Genomic DNA, 22376 nt, shown 5'->3' on the forward strand with positions numbered 1-22376 from the left:
ACTATTGTTGTCAATTTTGTGATAAACTAATTTGCATGTAATTAATTATGAAAATGCAATGAACATTTCATAATTGAGTAACCTGCATATAATCAATTATGAAAATGCAATGTACATTTCATAATTGATTAATCTGCATATAATCAATTATGAAAATTCCACGTGCATTTCATAATAAACTATTTTGCATATAATTGATTATTTTGATTATTGAAGTAATTGTTTATTACTCATTCAATTATGCTTATTACTATCTCAAACTATTAAATTCAACATTAAAAAAAATTTTATTCAATATTAAAAAAAAACAATTATTCAACATTTTATATATATATCTATATCATATATATATATATATATATATATATATATATATCAGATTAATTTTTCGGATATATATATATATATATCACTCTCATGTACATCACTAACATTTATATTTTACTTATATTTTCTTACTTTTGATTCTAATATTTCTAAAATTTCTTAACTTTCTATTTACTACATTTGATTTATATTTGGCCTATATTGGTTTATATTTGGTTTAGATTTAAATTACTTAGCATATATTGATCATTACTTGTTATTTGATTTTTTTTTTTTTTAGGAACATTAGCAACTAAGGCCATATTGCGCTGGGATATGCAGTGGTCATTCCCTGACCTTTCTGCATCTTCCGTATTTGGTGGTGACGGCTCGAATCCCGGTCTAATCAAGAAGATTGATCATTACAGAAACAGAGAACCTCTTGTCGCTTTTTGCCTTCAGTCTGGGTGGATGGCCCCAGTTGAAGTCATCTAGATTGTGGGTAAAAAGCGATAATAATTTTTTTTTTTTTTTTTTTTTTTTTTTTTTGCATTTTCTTAAGTCCCTGAAAGTATTATTATTAGCATTTAGCATTAGCATTAGTAGAGGCAATTGATGCAAGAAAGCAAGCTTATGCAGCATCAGCCAAAAAAAAAAAAAAAAAAAACCAACTTCCACTTCACCCCTCTGTTTGTTCAAAATACCTGTCCAGCTGAGCCTTAAACTTATTTAAGCTATCAACCTCCACCACAAGGGATGGAAGTCTGTTCCACCAACCAACCACCCGCTGGCTAAAGGCAAATTTCCGCACGTCTATCCTACATCTGTCTTTCCTCAATTTGAATTTATGCCCTCTCAGGTGATTTTTCTGAGCTAGAGGAAGAATCCCATCAGCATTGAGCATGCTTAAACCATTCAAGGCTTTATACACCTCTATCAGATCACCTCGCTGGTGCCTAGTCTCCAGACACTGTAATTTGCAAAACTTAAGCCTTTCTTCGTAAGAGCACCCCTTTGTTCCATTCACTAATCTTGTTGCCCTTCTCTGTACTCGTTCCAGCAGCTCTACATCCTTCTTGAAATGAGGCCTCCAGACCTGAATACAGTACTCTAGGTGTGGCCTGACCATTGCCTTATACAATGGAATAATCACCTCCTTATCCCTGCTGGAAAAATTCCTGTATATCATTGACAATACTCCATGAGCTACTCTTGCAGCCCGTCTGCACTGCTCAGAGAACTTCATATCTGCCTGCACAACCACCCCCAAGTGCCTTTCATTCTCTACCACTGTCAGTGTAGTACCACAGAGTTGATACGTTGCTCTGGGGTTGCTGTTTCCCATGTGTAGTACTTTACATTTGTCAATGTTAAACTTCATTTGCCACCTCTCAGCCCATCTGCTCAACCTTTCCAGATCCTGTTGCAGCAGCATAGTGTCAGTAGTGTCCTTGACAACCCTGCCAACCTTTGTATCATCTGCAAACTTGGACATTAAGCTTGATATACCATCATCAATATCATTTATAAATACAGAAAACAATAATGGACCCAACACTGAGCCCTGAGGGACTCCACTAATAACATTAGTCCACGATGAGCAGTGTCCATTGATTACCACTCTCTGTCTTCTCCCCCTCAACCACCCGTTTATCCATAGCAGCAATTTGCCTCCAATGCCACACTGCTCCAATTTGTGTAGCAGTCTTCCATGTGCAACAGTATCAAAAGCCTTTCTAAGATCCAAGTATATAATATCAAAGTTATTCCCTGCATCCAGTTCTTTTGTGACTGCATCATAGTATCCAATCAAGTTGGTCAGGCAAGACTTCCCCTTAACAAAACCATGCTGTGTCTGAGCTATAACTGAAGTCTTGTCTAAATGATCCTGCAGTGCTTCTTTAACCAGTGCCTCCATTAATTTTCCTGGAACAGAAGTTAAGCTCACAGGTCTATAATTACTTGTGTCAGCCTTTGATCCTCCTTTGTGAATTGGGGTCACATTTGCACATTTCCAGTCTATGGGTACCTCCCCTGAGTCCAAGGAAAGTCTCATAATTATGGCTAAGGGTTTGCTTACTTCCTTTGCTGCCTCCTTTAATATAACTGGATAGATCCCATCCACCCCGGGTGCCTTTCTTGTGTTATCTTCAACAGTTCCTCCTCCACTTTACTCCCAGTTATTTCAAGATTCTGTAGCTTACTGCTAGAGTTGAATACACCTCTGGCATTCCCCTTGCTGAATAACTCCCCATGTGTGAATGTCAATGCAAAATATTCATTTAGTTTGTTAGCTACCTGAGCAGGATCATCAACAGTTGACCCATCGATATCAAGTGGACCAATCTGATTCATCCCCTTCCTTCTAGAGTTTACATAAGTAAAGAACTCTTTGCTGTTTTTCTTTGCATCCCTTGCCAAGGATTTCTCGTAATCTGCCTTCGCCTGCCTAACCTCCTTTGTAACTTGGTTGCATATCAACTTATATCTATCATAGGCTTCATGTCATATGTTAATTTGTAAGTATCCCATGCATTTTTCTTCTCTGCCATATGCCTCATTAGTTCATCTGACATCCATTTTGGCCTAAACCTTGAACAATATTTCTTAGTTGGTATGTAAAGCCTAGTAGCTTCCAAGATAAGTTCTTTAAATGCTTCCCATTTTGAATTTGCTGTTGGTAACATCATCAGTTGATTGATTTACTTTTTCTATCATTTTCTATTATCCTTAATATTTTATATACATTATGGGTGTATTGCATGATTGCTTGCAACTGCATTGACCCATAAATATTAGTTAAAGTTGACCTGTCATTATAGATATTAACTTTCTTTTTTATCACTAATATAAATATATACAAAAGCTTTGCTTAGGTTAAGTATACACTACCTAAGATTGCTTTTTCTATTATATTTCTTTTCCTTTTTTCTTAACTTCATTGATCTTTCTTAATTTTACCTTCATGGATTTATGATTGCACATCTTGATTTTACTTTATATTTTGTTTTATATTAACTTTGCTCTTATTATGTCACTTAAATATAGTAATAATAAAATACTACATTGGCAGAGTAGGATAAAAGTGACCGAGGATACTATTGTTGCCCTGGATAGTAATCCTAACCATGCTAATACATTGACACATACACAAATATCACACACTTTACAGAGCAGTTTAGCATATAATGCTTCTGGCACTAATATCCGATTACCATCTCTTAAATTTCAACCTTGTAATAACAAATTATGTCTTACTTGCCCCTATATGCATCCAAATCATGCTACAATTAATACGAATTCGCAAATATTCTGTAAAATGAATAATGTTATATATATGATGCTGCTGCAACAGGATTTGGAAAGGTTGAGCAGATGGGCTTCGAGGTGGCAAATGAAGTTTAACATTGACAAATGTAAAGTACTACATATGGGAAACAGCAACCCCAGAGCAACGTATCAACTGTGTGGTACTACACTGACAGTGGTAGAGAGTGAAAGGGACCTGGGGGTGGTTGTGCAGGCAGATATGAAGTTCTCTGAGCAGTGCAGATGGGCTGCAAGAGTAGCTCATGGTGTCTTGTGAATGATATACAGGAATATTTCTAGCAGGGATAAGGAGGTGATTATTCCCTTGTATAAGGCAATGGTCAGGCCACACCTAGAGTACTGTATACAGGCCAGGAGGCCTCATTTCAAGAAGGATGTAGAGCTGCTGGAACGAGTACAGAGAAGGGCAACTAGATTGGTGAATGGGACAAAGGGGTGCTCTTACGAAGAAAGGCTTAAGTTTTGCGAATTACAGTGTCTGGAAACTAGGCACCAGCGAGGTGATCTGATAGAGGTGTACAAAGCCTTGAATGGTTTGAGCATGCTCAATGCTGATGGGATTCTTCCTCTTGCTCAGAATAATCACCTGAGAGAGCATTAATTCAAATTGAGGAAAGACAGATGTAGGATAGATGTGCGGAAATTTGCCTTTAGCCAGCGGGTGGTTGGTAGGTGGAACAGACTTCCATCCCTTGTCATGGAAGTTGATAGCCTAAATAAGTTTAAGGCTCAGTTGGACAGGTATTTCGAACGAACAGAAGGGTGAAGTGGAAGTGGTTATTTTTATTTATTTATGTTACTTTTTTTTTTTTTTTTTTTGGCTGATGCTGCATAAGCTTGCTTTCTTGCATCAAATGCCTCTACTAATGCTAATGCTAATGCTAATGATCACTTGTCGTACTTGCAATATTAAATATATTGGTCAAACTAGCAATAATCTACATATCAGAATTAACCTTCATCATTCCGATATTAATACTTATAATAACAAATCCAGTAAGAAAATAGGTAATCTGGAACATGATATTGAATTCAGACATTTCCAAAAACATAATTTTGGTAATATTTTCATTTCAATACTTACCGTAATTAATAACACAAATGAAAGATTATTGCAAGAAGAAATTAGCATGTTACAATATAAAACACTATATCCATACAGTCTAAATAATAAATTTAATCAAAAATATATGACAAATAATTTAAAAGATATTTGTCTTTATAATATGTTTCAAATTGCCAAACTTCATAAATATAATTGCAAAAGAAAATATAGTACATCCAACACATATAAAAGCAACCGAGAACATCTAGGAGACTTCATAAATTTATTCAAAATGTGGGACACTGATCCTATAAATATTAGTAAAATACATAACACACTTTTCAGAATTAAACTTAGTGTACTCAAAGCATTAAATAGAAAAGCCAATGATTATGTCTTTTCATCTTTTCACCTTATGCACATTATATTAGACATTGTTAAATTCAGAATTACTATTTTGAATATTAACAAGCACCAAGAAAACTCCGTTCTCGTCTTATACTTTCAAAATAAAATGATGGATGATTTGGATATACAAAAAACTATTAATTTACGTAATGACTTGCTGCCTATTAATAACTTACATATTAATATCAGATTTAGATATTCTAAACCATTTGGTCTTAAAGCGTGTAACTATAAAATAATAGCTACAAACCTTCACACTATTAACATTGGACAGGATACATGTGTTTGCCACAACCCTTCATTTCATAGATACGTGGATCCTAACCATAACCACATTATAACTGGCAATTTAGATATAATTCCATATCCTGAACTTAGAGATATTTTATCACTGGGTTTTAAATTTCGACCTAATCTACCTATTAATAAATCTACCTTTAAAAAATTGTTATATCTAGATTTACTAAAATACTGCATAAGATCAGCATACAAATATAACATACCAGTTGAGGCATACCACATGTGGTTATTTACAATGATTAATATCATATCTAACAAATATAATCAATTAAAATTCATACAGTATAATCTATATAATACCAAATTAATAAATAGGCAGCTCAAAGATATACATGAACATTTTGTAATTACTCCCGTTGACAATGCTGCTTGCAATTATGCAATCATATGTAAATCATATTATATAGAAATTATAAAAAATGAACTACAGTTCTTCTAATATAATAATCAAAAAATTAATTGCATTGCATAAAAAATTAAAGTTAAAGTATAATAACCTAAAATATCCGTTTATATATGGCATACCCAAATTTCATAAATCACCTATTGCTTTCAGATAGGGCGCCTCTGTAGCCAGGTGGGAGGGAGCAGCAGTGCGTAGCACACGCTTCTTGATTAGACCCGGGTTCAAGCCTGTCACCACCAAATACGGAGGATGCGGAAAGGTCAGGGAATGACCACTGCATTTCCCGGAGCAATATGGCCTTAGCTGCTAATGCTCCTAAAAACCAAATAACACACACACACGCTTTCAGATTCATAACATCATGTAGAAATAGTTATGCTAAATTTCCAGGAAAAGCATTAGAAAAGTTACTTAAAATTATATTAAATAACTTAAATAAAACTATTATAATAAATAATAACTTGGCGATTATAAATGCAATAAAAAATAACAATATTCAACAAATACATACATTTGACTTTAACAGTCTATTTACGAGCATTAATCTTGATAATTTAAAAGTCGTTCTCCAGAAACTATATTTGGAAAATAAAAATGCTATAAAGGTTGATTTAACCTATTGGGATACTCTAATAATTATGTATATGACAGAACATCGTTATACTTGCAAATGACTGGCACCCCTATGGGAAGTCCAGCATCAAGCATAATCGCAAACCTTTATCTATATTATACAGAAAGAGCATTCCAAGATAACCTACTTATATACAGATACGTAGATGATCTATGTGTTTTTAATTGTCCACATTTCGTCCAGGATTACAGTAAATTATATCCAGAAGAACTTGTATTAGAAAAAACTAATAGTTCCGATACTACAGCAAATTACCTGGATCTTCATATAGAAATATTCCATAATAATATTGACGTAAACATATATAATAAAAACTGTTCAGCAGTACAACAAGTTGATTAATAATAATTTCCCTATCGCTTACCTGAAATATCACTTCAGGAAAGTGATAAGCATAATTAATTTCAAAAATTTGTTTTCCGAACCCATTGTTTCAATATAATTTTCAAATAATTGTCATATTTAGTGCCATGTATATATGTACATGGGATACACTTTGCATTCTTGGTGTCTTATGGCATAGAAAACTTGTACCCACCGGCTTCCAAATTACAGTGTATCATTTTTTTTTTTTTTTTTTTTTATACATATAGTTAAATTCATTTAAATTCACTTAAGTTCATGCTGAGGTAACGTGCAAATTCGGCTCAGGGTCCTATTATAGGAATGGGTTTGCAATCCCGGGCATACCCGAGCCACAACTTATATCTTGTAATGTCTTTAAGCTGTCCTACACACTTTATTTTTATTTCTCCGAAATTATTAGGGCAATCCGAGGACGTAGGAGAAACTATTTCTTATCTATACCACTATTTTTTGCCTTTGTGGAGTTCAGGTTCTATTATTCCTACTCCTTTAGTTTTTCTTCTTACTATCTGCATGTTTCTCTTTGGGTTAACTTAAATTTGATTGGCTATTTGATTAGCTAATTGATTAATTATTTATTTTTACCGTATCCATCACAAAGGGGACACCACATATTATTTTGACGACTATTACATTATGTCCTAGATACGGTAAATATGTAGTGTGTATTATATATTTAATCTTATTTTAATCATTAAATTACGTTCTCTGTCGGGTCAACAATGATTAATATATGCTTACATTTATATTTTACTTATATTTTCTTACTTTTCATTCTAATATTTCTAAAATTTCTTAACTTTCTATTTACTACATTTGATTTATATTTGGCCTATATTGGTTTATATTTGGTTTAGATTTAAATTACTTAGCATATATTGATCATTACAGAAACAGAGAACCTCTTGTCGCTTTTTGCCTTCAGTCTGGGTGGTTGGCCCCAGTTGAAGTCATCTAGATTGTGGGTAAAAAGCGATAATAATTGTTTTTTTTTTTTTTTTTTTTGCATTTTCTTAAGTCCCTGAAAGTATTATTATTTGATTGATTTACTTTTTCTATCATTTTCTATTATCCTTAATATTTTATATACAATACGAAATTTTTAGAAATCTTCAAGTACCGTGTTAATAGACTAGAAAAGAATAGCGAAAGCTTAAAAAGCGGTACTCACCTTGAAATTAATCTGCGATGGTTTACTTAGGTAGCATGGTTAATGTTTAAGTTGAATTGTTAAATTGAAAAATTAAAAGGGAGGGAAGTAGGTAAAAGTTGACTGAGTTAAATAGGCGCAAGGAAATAGAAGTGTACACATCCAATCCTTGGTTGTCATCGAAATAAAAGAAAAGAAAAGAATAGTTAAAAACTGTAAGTGAATCCGGTGAAGCCAATAGTCTTTACGAGGACTTTCGTTAGTTAAAGAACGTCTTCAGTTGGCAATGTGTGGGGAGAGAACGCGCATGGTATTTTAAGAATAAAAAATTATACTCTCGTGATGCCTTTTTTGACATGTGGGAACTTTAATCTCGAGAGGTTCCAAATTGGGGAAAGATTGAAGGGGAGTTTAGAATTTAGAATTTTGAGGTTAGAGTGGTGCTTGTACCATTCAATAACTAGGGCTTCATATTGAAGTATTCTGTAGCTGGATTTTAGTTTAATGATGGAAATGGCAGAGTCGATGAGCGGGTTGTGGTTGTGAGTCTGGGCATGAGTTGTAAGTTCTGTGACAGATTGGTTAGACATGAGACTATGGAAATGGTAGTAGGCACGGGTGTTGGATGTTTTTGATGAGCCAAATTTAGTAGTGGCACTTCCGATATAACATGTGTTGCAGTTTTGTTGACAATTAATGAGGTATATAATATTATTAAGGTCGTTTGTAGGATATTTGTATGTGTCTTTATAGGTGCTGAAGAAGGATCCTAATTTGTTGTAGGTGGAAAAAACAAGGGAGATATCAGTGTTGTTAAATAGGCGTCGGAACTGTCCTGCTAGTTCATTGTGGTAAGGGAGAACTATGCGGATGTTTGTTTTATTTTTGTCTTTAGTTGGGGTGTTAGATTTAATTTTATTTTTAGCGTTAAGGATTGTATTTAAAATAAGTTGGTGGGGGTAACCTCTGGATATAAATTTGTCAGTAATATACTGTATTTCATTGTGAAGGTCAGTGGGTAAGGAACTATACTTTAGTGCATTGTGAATTTGGTTATATAAAACTGCCTTTTTAGTGTTTAGAGGGTGATGAGAAGCAAAATGTAAGTATTTGCCGGTGTTTGTATTTTTCCTGAAAATTTTCGTATTTAATTTTGTACCTGTTATATAGATAGTAAGATTAAGGAAATTTATCTGATTATTTTGTCCAATTTCAAGGGTGAATTTAAGTCTATCGTGTACAGAGTCGAGTTTTACGAAGAGGTTATCAATAATGGATCTGTTGCCTATTACAAGAATATCGTCGGCATAGCGCATGTATAGTTTTAGTTCAGGGGGAAAGGGGTAAATGGCGCCTAATGCACCAAACAAATAGTATTATTAATACCAAACTTTCTTCCTGCTCTAATATAAAAAAACAACAGCTTATGGATTTACACAAACTCAGTAAAACTTCTAATGTTATTATTCAAAAAGCTGATAAAGGTGATACGATCGTTATAATAGATAAAGACACCTACACCGAAAAATTAGAATCCATCTTAGCAGACCCAAACACATACATAAATGTTAATAACCATAACATCGTAAGACTCAAAAATAAACTTGACATAATTCTCAGGAAACTCAGGCAAAATAGGGAAATCAACCTTTCCACACTACAGCAAATTGGAATTCGCAATAACATCCTCCCCCACATGTTTGGGATTATCAAGTTACACAAAGCTGACCACCCTTTAAGACCAATTGTATCATACAGCAATTCAGCTTTCTCTAATTTATCCTCCTTCCTGGTCAAAATTATAACCCCCCTTACTAAATTTTCCACATTCAAGATCAATAACACCAATCAAGCTTTTCAAAAAATTAATAATATCATAATATCCGATACAGACATCCTAGCTTCCTATGACGTTACTTCTCTTTACACAAATGTCCATATTCCATTTACTTTACAAGCCTTATGCAAACTCTTAGAAACAGACGATACCTTAACAAAACGTACCTCTCTTTCTATAGACCATATCCTTGAACTCGCCACCCTTCTATTAGAAGCAAGATTTTTTAGATTCAACGGAAAAATCTTCCAACAAATATTTGGCTTACCAATGGGACTGGGGATTTCGGCTCCATTATCCAAAATCTACCTAGCCGCCATTGAAGGCCAAATTATACACCCCTTTCCCCCTGAACTAAAACTATACATGCGCTATGCCGACGACATTCTTGTAATAGGCAACAGATCCATTATTGATAACCTCTTCGTAAAACTCAACTCTGTACACGATAGACTTAAATTCACCCTTGAAATTGGACAAAATAATCAGATAAATTTCCTTAATCTTACTATCTATATAACAGGTGCAAAATTAAATACGAAAATTTTCAGGAAAAATACAAACACCGGCAAATACTTATATTTTGCTTCTCATCACCCTCTAAACACTAAAAAGGCAGTTTTATATAACCAAATTCACAATGCACTAAAGTATAGTTCCTTACCCACTGACCTTCACAATGAAATACAGTATATTACTGACAAATTTATATCCAGAGGTTACCCCCACCAACTTATTTTAAATACAATCCTTAACGCTTAAATCTAACACCCCAACTAAAGACAAAAATAAAACAAACATCTGCATAGTTCTCCCTTACCACAATGAACTAGCAGGACAGTTCCGACGCCTATTTAACAACACTGATATCTCCCTTGTTTTTTCCACCTACAACAAATTAGGATCCTTCTTCAGCACCTATAAAGACACATACAAATATCCTACAAACGACCTTAATAATATTATATATCTCATTAATTGTCAACAAAACTGCAACACATGTTATATCGGAAGTACCACTACTAAATTTGGCTCATCAAAAACATCCAACACCCGTGCCTACTACCATTTCCATAGTCTCATGTCTAACCAATCTGTCACAGAACTTACAACTCATGCCCAGACTCACAACCACAACCCGCTCATCGACTCTGCCATTTCCATCATTAAACTAAAATCCAGCTACAGAATACTTCAATATGAAGCCCTAGTTATTGAATGGTACAAGCACCACTCTAACCTCAAAATTCTAAATTCTAAACTCCCCTTCAATCTTTCCCCAATTTGGAACCTCTCGAGATTAAAGTTCCCACATGTCAAAAAAGGCATCACGAGAGTATAATTTTTTATTCTTAAAATACCATGCGCGTTCTCTCCCCACACATTGCCAACTGAAGACGTTCTTTAACTAACGAAAGTCCTCGTAAAGACTATTGGCTTCACCGGATTCACTTACAGTTTTTAACTATTCTTTTCTTTTCTTTTATTTCGATGACAACCAAGGACTGGATGTGTACACTTCTATTTCCTTGCGCCTATTTAACTCAGTCAACTTTTACCTACTTCCCTCCCTTTTAATTTTTCAATTTAACAATTCAACTTAAACATTAACCACGCTACCTAAGTAAACCATCGCAGATTAATTTCAAGGTGAGTACCGCTTTTTAAGCTTTCGCTATTCTTTTTTTTTTATTTTATATACATTATGGGTGTATTGCATGATTGCTTGCAACTGCATTGACCCATAAATATCGGTTAAAGTTGACCTGTCATTATAGATATTAACTTTCTTTTTTATCACTAATATAAATATATATATATCACAAAACATTAATCTGAACTCCAATAGACATCAGACTGATATCAAAATGTTCACAACAAGTTTTTATAATAAACAAGTTGTTGTTGTTTTGGTTTTTAGGAGCATTAGCAACTAAGGCCATATTGCTCCGGGATATGTGGTGGTCAGTCCCTGACGGGCTCGAACCCCGGTCTAATCAAGAAGCGTGTGCTACGCACTGCTGCTCCTTCCCACCTGGCTACGGAGGCGCCAATAAACAAGTACTTGCAAACTAATGGGACAGCAATATATATACACTGTCCATTTAAAACATTATGACCATCTATGTATGTCCTCCTCTTGCTGCCACTACCACTGTCACACAGCAAGGCATGGACTCTACAGAAGGCATGTTGTACCATGTCATCAGGCTTGCATCCCACAGATCTGGGATAGTCTCTGGTGGAGGAGCCAAATCCTGGATCCAAAAGCCAAATCTTTGGGATTGCGTGAATCTGTTGATCACACGATCCAAAAGATGTTCAATGGGATTCATATCTAAAGAATTCAGCAGCCAAGGTGACACCTGGAAGTCACTTTTGCATTCAGTGAACTGCTCTTGAATAATAACAGCAATGTGGCAGGTCACACTATTCTGCTGGAACACACCCATGTTTAGAAAGCAGTCCACAATGGATAGGTAGTTTTTAGCATTCAGATTGTGGTCTAGGTGTATGAGGGCTCCAAGAGATTCCCAGAAAAACATTCTCATACCAAAACACTAAAACTACCTACCTGTTTCCGTTGGACCAGGCCATCAGAGTGGTTCCTCTCCACAGTTTGTCATCATACCCTCTATCTACCATTCACGTGGAATAGCAAGAAACATGATTCATTGAAAAAGGCAATTTTTTTTCCAGTCATCAACGGTCCAACAATGCCATTCTGATGCAAACTTTGGGTGTCATTGGTGATGGGTGGCTGCATGCATGGGTAGCTTAATCAGGCACCTACTCTAGAGACCCATATGGACTGCTCCCCATCTATTAGCTCACACAAGACAGGACAGCCCATATTCATCATGACCATCAATGAGGTATGGCAGCTCCCACTGGCCTGGTTATTGCTGTTCTGTCCACTCTTGGAACACTTTAACTGCAGCATTCTGTGAACAATGCACGATACAGTTTCTGTAATACTGCCGCCATTCAACTGGTACCCAGTAAACATCCCTTTACTTAAGTCCATCAGATCACGTCCCTTGCCCATGTCAATCAAGTATCTCAATATGGACTGCATGCTGTGAACCTGCATTTTATTAATTTACCAATTAAAATTACCAGTTCCCACTGCAACATATATACCACCAAGTGGGGAGGAATGGCAATTTTTTAAAACATGGAAGTGGTCATAATTTTTTGGCTGGACAGCATATATTTGAAGGAGACATATCGTCTTACTGGTTCTCCAGAATTTTTAACTTCTGAATGTCCTTTTCTAGTAAGTTATGTGATTTTTATAGGACAAATTTGTCTGAAAGGAGACACTGTCTCACTGACGTTTATAGTCACCCTTCTTTCTTCAACCCCTTCATTCACTTTATATATAAGAGTGGACTGTACCTTCTTAAAATTTCATTAGATTTTAACATTTCCAATCCCACTTTCCCCTTTTCCATTTGGTTGTTAGCTGCTAGAATATGTATGTTTCCTAACATACATATTCTAGCAGCTATAACAGAACAGAAAAAAGAAATCTGTTGGTTATAACAGAACAGAAAAAAGAAAGGCAGATTATAAGGAGGGGAAAGGGGGATATGTTTCTAATTGTAAAGCATGCAAATTCAAGTGCATACACAACAGATGAGAATTGTCAAAATAATATCAAGTCAGTCATGTGATATAAGTAACTGAAAACAAAAATGAGACTGTCGAGCAAAGAATAGTTTAAATCACTCTAATGAATATAATTATTTATGAAGATAAATTGTTGTGTGAGATGTTAACTTTTCAGAAACAGACAGGAATTTGTTCGAGGCTCACTCACTCAGTATATTTCTGGAAAGTTTTAAGATATTTGTAATTCTGAAGTATAAATACTGTACTGCTTTTGGAGTTGTTGGGTCAATGCAGTATCTCAAAAGTGCATTTTACTCTTGTGTGAAATTTAGTTTTTAAGCCATCTACCACTGACTATGGGAGCACTAGTTTAGCAAAAAGCTGTGAATCCTTTGCTAAGGGTGGTTTTATTAAACATAAGATAATACATTTTTAATTTTTGGATTCAACACCACAGGATTTCACAGATGTTACATGTTACATGATGTTACAAAAGGTGTTAAAAATGCTGTCCTTGCATCCATACGCAGCTTTGTAGTCTTCTCTGCATTGAGTTGCGAATCCTCTCAGGCATTCCTGGGTCATTTCTGATTTGCTGAAAGGCTCCTTCAACACGACGCTGTAATTCCTCAACTGTGTTAATGTCAGAATTGTACACTAAGCTTTTTACATGACCCCAAATACAAAAATCCATAGGATTTAAGTCTAGTGATCTGGGAGGCTACATTACAGGCCCACCTCTGCCTATCCATCGTTGACCACACCTAGTTAGATACTGATATTCTGCTCAAGTCACAACTCTAAAAAAATGTGCCGGTGCACCATGATGCATAAACCACATGTTCTACCGTTGTTGAAGTGGAACATTATCATCATCAAGGAGGTCTGGAAGAACATTCAGCAGGAACTGAAAGTACACCTCTCCTGTCAGCCTGTTTGGCAGAAAGTGTGGTCCAATTAGATGGTCTACTAGTAGTCCTACCCAGACATTCAACGAGAAACATTGCTGATGTCATGACTCATTAATTGCATTAGGATTTTTGTCGGACCAAACGTGACAGTTATGAAAATTAAAAATACCATCACGAATAAACCCAGCTTCATCAGTGAACAAAATGTTGTTTAAAAATTGGGGTTCAAGACACACTGTTGTTGCATTCACTGGCAGAAGTTCACTCTGGGAGGGTAGTCTGTATTGCTGAGGCCTTGTACACGCTGGATATGATATTGGCACAGTAATTGGCAATGTAAAATTCGCACACTGCTATGACTCAGTGCATGCTCTCACAGAGTAAACCTCCTTGTCGAAATTCCTGGATTTTGTTCTATTCTTTCTAACACCCTTTCCTTAACATCAGGTGTTTTTCTTCTGGGCCTACCTGCTTGTACTCCATGTGTGAAGGGCCCATGTTCTCTAAGGCATTGATGTACAATGATGAATGTGCACCTATTGGGCTGCCTTCGGCACGGGAAATGTTTCATGGTACAAACATGCAGCCTCGAGTACACTACTGTTGGCTTTACCATACATGAAGTGTATGTCCGTACACTCTTTGTTGCTGTAACCTCTTTCCATAGTTGTACACGTTGACACTAATGATATTAAGAGTAGGAGACCGGCGGAATTACTTAGCAAGTACAGGTCACTGTTGAAAAAAAGCCGTGAATTAGGGTTGAACTTGAAAGTGTCTGCAATTCTGCCCAGACACGATAGGAGGGAGTATATGATGAGAGCCTTGTCGATCAATTCGGCCCTGGAGGGATTGTGCAAGGCTCAAGGGGTAGAATTTTTTTCAGCCTGGACTGTACTTGTTAACAGGAGAGATTGCTTCTACAGGGATGGGATACACTTAAATAGAAAGGGTGCAAGAATTTTTGCTGATGCTGTCGAGGCAGTGTTAGGTGGGTCAGAAAACTGCTAGTTGGGGGGGATACAAGGACTAATAGATTAACAGTAGCCACTGGCAGAGGTGGAAGTGATTCTTGCACTGCTTCTATTCAAATGAGCAGAAGTCTGAAAAACAAGATGCAGGATATTTCAGAGACTGCTGGTAGTCATTGCGTTACAAGTAAACACATGGGTTGTGTTAGGGTAGCTAAGAATAGAAACAGGTGCATGTACACTTCTGTATACACCAATGCTAGGAGTTTGGTAAATAAATTTGATGAATTTGAGGTATTGCTCAAAACATCAAAGGCAGATATTGTTGGGATATCAGAGACGTGGTGTCACACAGATATAAGTAATGCGGAACTGGAATTTGGGGAATACAATGTATACAGAAAGGATAGACAGGACAGGAGGGGAGGAGGGGTTATGCTATTAATTAAGAAACACATAAAGTCAAAGGAAGTGAAGCCAGTTGACATCGATGGACAGGGCAGTGTCGAGTCAGTTTGGTGTGACATAAGCATAGGGAAATCAAAATTGAGAGTAGGAGTGTGCTATAGGCCTAATGACTCTGATGAGTATAATAATATATTGTACAGGGAAATAGAATGGGCCAATAAATCAGAGAGTCTTATAATGGGGGATTTTAATTTCCCAGATATTGACTGGAATTTGTGGGTTGGTCACTCGCACACTAGCAAGGCTTTTGTGGATTTATTGGATGATTGTTTTCTACATCAGCATGTTCGTGAGGCAACAAGAGGGAGCAATACTCTTGATCTGATTATCAGTAGTGATTCTTCATGCATTAAGAACCTGCAGATAAATGAACCACTAGGTGGCAGTGATCACAGTGTGTTGAAGTGGGATTTACTCAAGGAGGTAACTACCATCAGAGGTAAAGGGAAGGGTTTTTGTTTTCGTAAAGGCGACTATGATGGTCTGAGACAGTATTTAAATTCTATACAGTGGGACCAACTGATGATGTTACCAACAGCAAACTCAAAATGGGAAGCATTCAAGGAACTAATCTTGGTGGCTACCAGGCTTTACATACCAACTAAGAAATATTATTCAAGGTTTAGGCCTAAATGGTTGTCAGATGGACTAGTGAGACATGTGGCAGAGAAGAAAAATGCATGGGATACATACAAATTAATGGGTGACATGGAAGCCTATGATAGATATAAGTTGGTCTGTAACCAAGTCACAAAGGAGATTAGGCAGGCAAAGGCAGACTACGAAAAATCCTTGGCAAAGGATGCAAAGAAAAACAGAAAGGAGTTCTTTACATACTTGAACTCGAGAAGGAAAGGGATGAATCAGATTGGTCCACTGGATATTGATGGTTCAACAGTTGAGGATCCTGCTCAGGTGGCTATCAATCTAAACGAGTATTTTGCATCTACATTCACGCATGAGGAGTTATTCAGGAAGGAGAATGATGTAGGTAAAGTAAACATTGGCAGTGAGCTGGATGATTTTGTAATAACTGAGAGGAAAGTGGAGGAGAGATTGTTGAGGATAAACATAAAAGAGGCACCTGGGGTGGATGGGATCTATCCAGTTATATTAAAGGAGGCAGCAAAGGAAGTATGCAAACCCCTAGCCATAATTATGAGAGCTTCTTTGGACTCAGGGGAGGTACCCATAGACTGGAGATGTGCAAATGTAACCCCAATTCACAAAGGAGGATCAAAGGCTGACACAAGTAATTATAGACCTGTTAGTTTAACTTCTGTTCCAGGTAAATTACTGGAGGCACTGGTTAAAGAAGCACTGCAGGATCATCTAGACAAGAATTCAGTTATAGCTCAGACGCAGCATGGTTTTGTTAAGGGCAGGTCTTGCCTGATCAATTTGATTGGATACTATGATGTAGTCACAAAAGAACTGGATGCAGGGAATAACTTTGATATTATATATTTGGATCTTAGAAAGGCTTTTGATACTGTTGCACATGGAAGACTGCTGCACAAATTGGAGCAGTGTGGCATTGGAGGCAAATTGCTGCTATGGATAAGGGGATGGTTGAGTGGCAGAAGACAGAGAGTGGTAATCAATGGACACTGCTCAACGTGGACTAATGTTATTAGTGGAGTTCCTCAAGGTTCAGTGTTGGGTCCATTGTTGTTTTCGGTGTTTATGAATGATATTGATGATGGGATATCAAGTTTAATGTCTAAGTTTGCAGATGATACAAAGGTTGGCAGGGTCGTTAAGGACACTACTGACGCTATGCTGCTGCAACAGGATCTGGAAAGGTTGAACAGATGGGCTGAGAGGTGGCAAATGAAGTTTAACATTGACAAATGTAAAGTACTACATATGGGTAACAGTAACCCCAGAGCAATGTATCAACTCTGCGGTACTACACTGACAGTGGTGGAGAATGAAAAGGACCTGGGGGTAATTGTGCAGGCAGATATGAAGTTCTCTGAGCAGTGCAGACGAGCTGCAAGAGTAGCTCATGGTGTCTTGTCAATGATATACAGGAATTTTTCTAGCAGGGATAAGGAGGTGATTATTCCCTTGTATAAGGCAATGGTTAGGCCACATCTTGAGTACTGTATACAGGTCTGGAGGCCTCATTTCAAGAAGGATGTAGAGCTGCTGGAACGGGTACAGAGAAGGGCAACAAGATTAGTAAATGGAACAAAGGGTTGCTCTTACGAAGAAAGGCTTAAGTTTTGCAAATTACAGAGTCTGGAGACTAGGCACCGGCGAGGTGATCTGATAGAGGTGTATAAGGCTTTGAATGGTTTGAGCATGCTCAATGCCAATGGGATTCTTCATCTTTCTCAGAATAATCACCTGAGAGGGCATAAATTCAAATTGAGGAAGGACGGATGTCGGATAGATGTGCGGAAATTTGCCTTTGGCCAGCGGGTGGTTGGTTGGTGGAACCGACTTCCATCACTTGTTGTTGAAGTTGATAGCCTAAACAAATTTAAAGCTCAACTGGACAGGTATTTCGAACGAACGGAGGGGTGAAATGGGAGAGGGTTTTTTTTTTTTTTTGGCTGATGCTGAATAAGCTTGCTTTCTTGCATCATATGCCTCTACTAATGCTAATGCTAATGCTAATGCTAATGTTGACTATCCTTGGACAAGTACTAGTATGCCTGCTACGCTCAGAGCATTGAGAGAGAATGAGCATAACCTAACCTAAACAAACAAGTTAGTGGTGGATCCCAACTCTGTACAGTTCACCTTGTCAGTGGTAGATCCCAGCTAGAAATGTGCAATATCTCGAAAACAATTCACTTAAGGACCCATGTTTACTAGGTTTTTTTGCATAGTGTAGTCTGTACACACACTTAAATTATTGACCATCACTTTTGAAAGAAACTGTATATTTCCAACTTGATATATTGGTGCTTGAGATTGTCATAGACATTCTCTGAGGTATGGGCTTGCTACTAGGAGTCTAAAATGCTTGTGGAACTGATATTTGGGTGATACTCCAGTCAAGCGGAGCTAATTTTGGAAAAATCTAGTCAGTCTGTGACAGCCAAATCCTCTGCTTGCACCTTCACAATGGTGGGACTGTTAGTAGCCCTTGGTATAATGCCATGTGCAAGTCCTGAAATACGGCACCTAGAAAACTGGAGTTGTTCACCCAGAAACGAACCAACTTAATCAGAGGTCAAGGTGTGGCACCCACACCAGATGGAGGAATGCTGCCCCTCTGTGTTAACAAGTAATACTAGGTGATAGAGGACGCTCATCAACTTGTGCAATAATACCATTTTGCTTATTGGAGGCCTGAAGTGTGGAACCCATGTTTAGTCTCCAAAGCAAAGCTCTGGAAAACTCCCCCTCCCATCTCTTCCATCATGCAGTTTAAATGATGTCTTTTGAGGTTATGATGGACATCATGGAACATTAGAAATCTAGTTTGCATATCGTAAACTAGATTTCAAACAGGCTAAGAATAGACAACTTGGGAAAGTCTTGCCTGACCAGTTTCATTAGATACTACAATGTGGTCACAAAGGAACTGGATGTAGGGATTAACTTTGATATCATATATATATATGGATCTTAGAAAGGCTTTTGATACTGTTGCACATGGAAGACTGCTGAACAAATTGGAGCAGTGTGGCACTGGTGGCAAATTGCTGCTATGGATAAAGGAATGGTTGAGTAGGAGAAGACAGAGAGTGGTAATCAATGGACACTGCTCATCGTGGACTAATGTTATTAGTGGAGTCCCTCAGGGTTCAGTGTTGTTTTCTGTATTGATAAATGATATTGATGATGGTATATCAAGCTTAATATCCAAGTTTGCAGATGATACGAAGGTTGGCAAGGTTGTTAAGGATACTAATGACAGTACGCTGCTGCAACAGATCTAGAAAAGTTGACCAGATGGGCTGAGAGGTGGCAAAAATACCATCACGAATAAACCCAGCTTCATCAGTGAACAAAATGTTGTTTAAAAATTGGGGTTCAAGACACACTACTTGTGCAATACACTGACCGTGGTAGAAAATGAATAGGACCTGGGGGTAATTGTGCAGGCAGATATGAAGTTTTCCGAGCAGTGCAGATGGCTGCAAGAGTAGCTCATGGTGTCTTGTGAATGATATACAGGAATATTTCTAGCAGGGATAAGGAGGTGATTATCCTCTTGTATAAGGCAATGGTCAGGCCACACCTTATGCACTGTATACAGATCTGGAGACCTAATTTTAAGAAGGATGTAGAGCTGTTGGAACGAGTACAGAGAAAGTCAACATGATTAGTGAATGGAACAAAGGGTTGCTCTTATGAAGAAAGGCTTAAGTTTTGCAAATTACAGTGTCTGGAGACTAGGCACCTGCAAGGTGATCTGATTGAAATGTATAAAGCCTTAAATGGTTTGAACCTGCTCAATGCTGATGGGATTCTTCCTCTTGCTCAGAATAATCACCTGAGAGGGCATAAATTCAAATTGAGGAAAGACAGATGCAGGATAGATGTGCGGAAGTTTGCCTTTAGTCAGCGGGTAGTTGATTGGTGGAAGAGACTTCCATCCTTTGTTGTGGAAGTTGATAGCCTAAATAAATTTAAGGCTGAGCTGGACAGGTATTTGGAACGAATGGAGGGGTGAAATGGGAGCGTTTTTTTTTTTTTTTTTTTTTTTGGCTGAAGCTGTATAAGCTTGCTTTCTTGCCTCATATGCCTCTGCTAATGCTAATGCTAATAATTCCTTGCTTTCTTGCTTGCTAATAATTCCTAATAAGCTTGCTTTCTTGCCTCATATGGCTCTGCTAATGCTAATGCTAATAATTCCTGCTCTCCCTTCCAAAGTAGTCTAAGCATGTGCCACAACCACTCAGCATCATTTTACTGTCGACTTCAAACTCACAGAACCAACTTTTCTTCTTCTTCTTCATTTAACTTCCTTTTTCTGGAAGAACCTTTCTTCATAATTATTTCCTGAAAATTACAATCTACAGAAATTCAAGTCTAATGTCAACAAGTATCATCTTTTATCTTCTCAACCTTCAGCTCATGCACAGTACTAAGAACTACAGGTTCTAACAAAAAAAAAAAAAAAAAAAACAGTTGGAAACGGTAGTTCTCATGTGAAATGTTCTGATAGAGATTTCATTCCTGAAGCATGAGACAGCAGAATATTCTCTCTTAAGATGCAGTAATGGTTCATGGTCTTCAACATGATTAACAGCAGTCATGAGCAGAGTTGAAAATGATTCTTCTGTTTTTACTATTGGGACATATAGCAGCCTGGAAATGGTTCATGGTCTTCAACATGGAGATTTTGAACCAGTAAAGTGTTGAAAGCCCTAACACCATCTAGATTACACTGTGATATACTGGAGCTAATCATTTTAATTTACTTGATTTCATCGAGTCATATGCTAGTCAAATTTTAAAGCATCTGCAATTCTGTCCAGGCACTATAGGATGAATTACATGATGAGAGCCTTGTTGATAAATTTGGCTGAGGAGAATCTGTAACTGGTTTCCTTATAGACCTGGCAAGAAGCTGAAACAATAATAGATAAGTAAATAAAAGCGTGTGCAAGGTTCATGAGGTAGAATTTTTCACATCATTGTCTGTGCATATTGACAGGAGAGGTTTTTACAAGGATGAAATACATTTAGATAGAAGGAAAGTAAAAATATTTGCTGATGCTATTAAGGCAGCATCAAGTGGGTTGGAAAATTGAGAGATTGCGGAAATATACTAAAAGATTAACAGCAGCCATGAGCAGAGTTGAAAATGATTCTTCTGTTTCTTCTATTGGGACATATAGCAGCCTGGAAAGTGAGGTTCAAGAGATTACAGGCCTGCTAGGGTCCTCATGAGAAAAGCAAATACAAGAAAAATGAAAAAATAATGGAGTCACTGGTTAAAGAAGTGATGTGATCACCTAGACAAGACTGCAGTAATAGTTCAGACACAGCATGGGTTTGTTAAAAGGAAGTCTTGTCTGACCAATCTGATTAGATACTATGATGTGGTCACAAAGGAACTGAATACAAAAAAATACTTTTGATATCATATACTTGGATTTCAGGAAAGCTTTCGATACTGTTGCACATGGAAGACTGCTGTACAAATTGGAGCATATGGCATTAAGGGCAAGTTGCTGCAAGGGATAAAGGGATGGTTGAGTGGGAGACAGCAGAGAGTGGTAATAAATGGACACTGCTCTATGTGGACTAATGTTATCAGCGGAGTCCCCCAGGGTTCAGTGCTGGGCCCATTGCTGTTTTGTGTATTTATTAATGATATCGATGAAGGTATATCAGACTTAATGCCCAAGTTTGCAGATAATACAAAGGTTGGCAGGATTGTTAATGATAGTAAAGACAGTATGCTACTGCAACAGGATCTAGAAAAGTTAGGTAGATGAGCTGAGAAGTGGCAACTGAAGTTTAATATAATATTACAAATGCAAAGTACTGTATATGGGTAGCAGAAACCCAAGAGAAACGTACCTGCTGTGTGGTACTACACTTAAGGAGGTGGAAAATTAAAAAAGATCTGGGAGTAATTGTGCAGTCAGATATGTAGTTCTCTGAGCAGTGCAGATGGGCTACCAGAGCAGGTCATGGAGTTTTGTCAA

General features: G+C 37.1%; 1 protein-coding gene across 1 annotated transcript in view; it reads right to left on the bottom strand.

Annotated features, from left to right (window-relative positions):
- Positions 1-22376, bottom strand: part of LOC150077846 (regulating synaptic membrane exocytosis protein 2-like) — a 723475-nt gene that overhangs the window by 168184 nt on the left and 532915 nt on the right. The window lies entirely within an intron of this gene.

The sequence above is a fragment of the Mastigoproctus giganteus genome, chromosome 11 (assembly GCF_048544385.1).
Source record: "Mastigoproctus giganteus isolate SK-2022 chromosome 11, ASM4854438v1, whole genome shotgun sequence".
NCBI lineage: Eukaryota > Metazoa > Arthropoda > Arachnida > Uropygi > Thelyphonidae > Mastigoproctus > Mastigoproctus giganteus.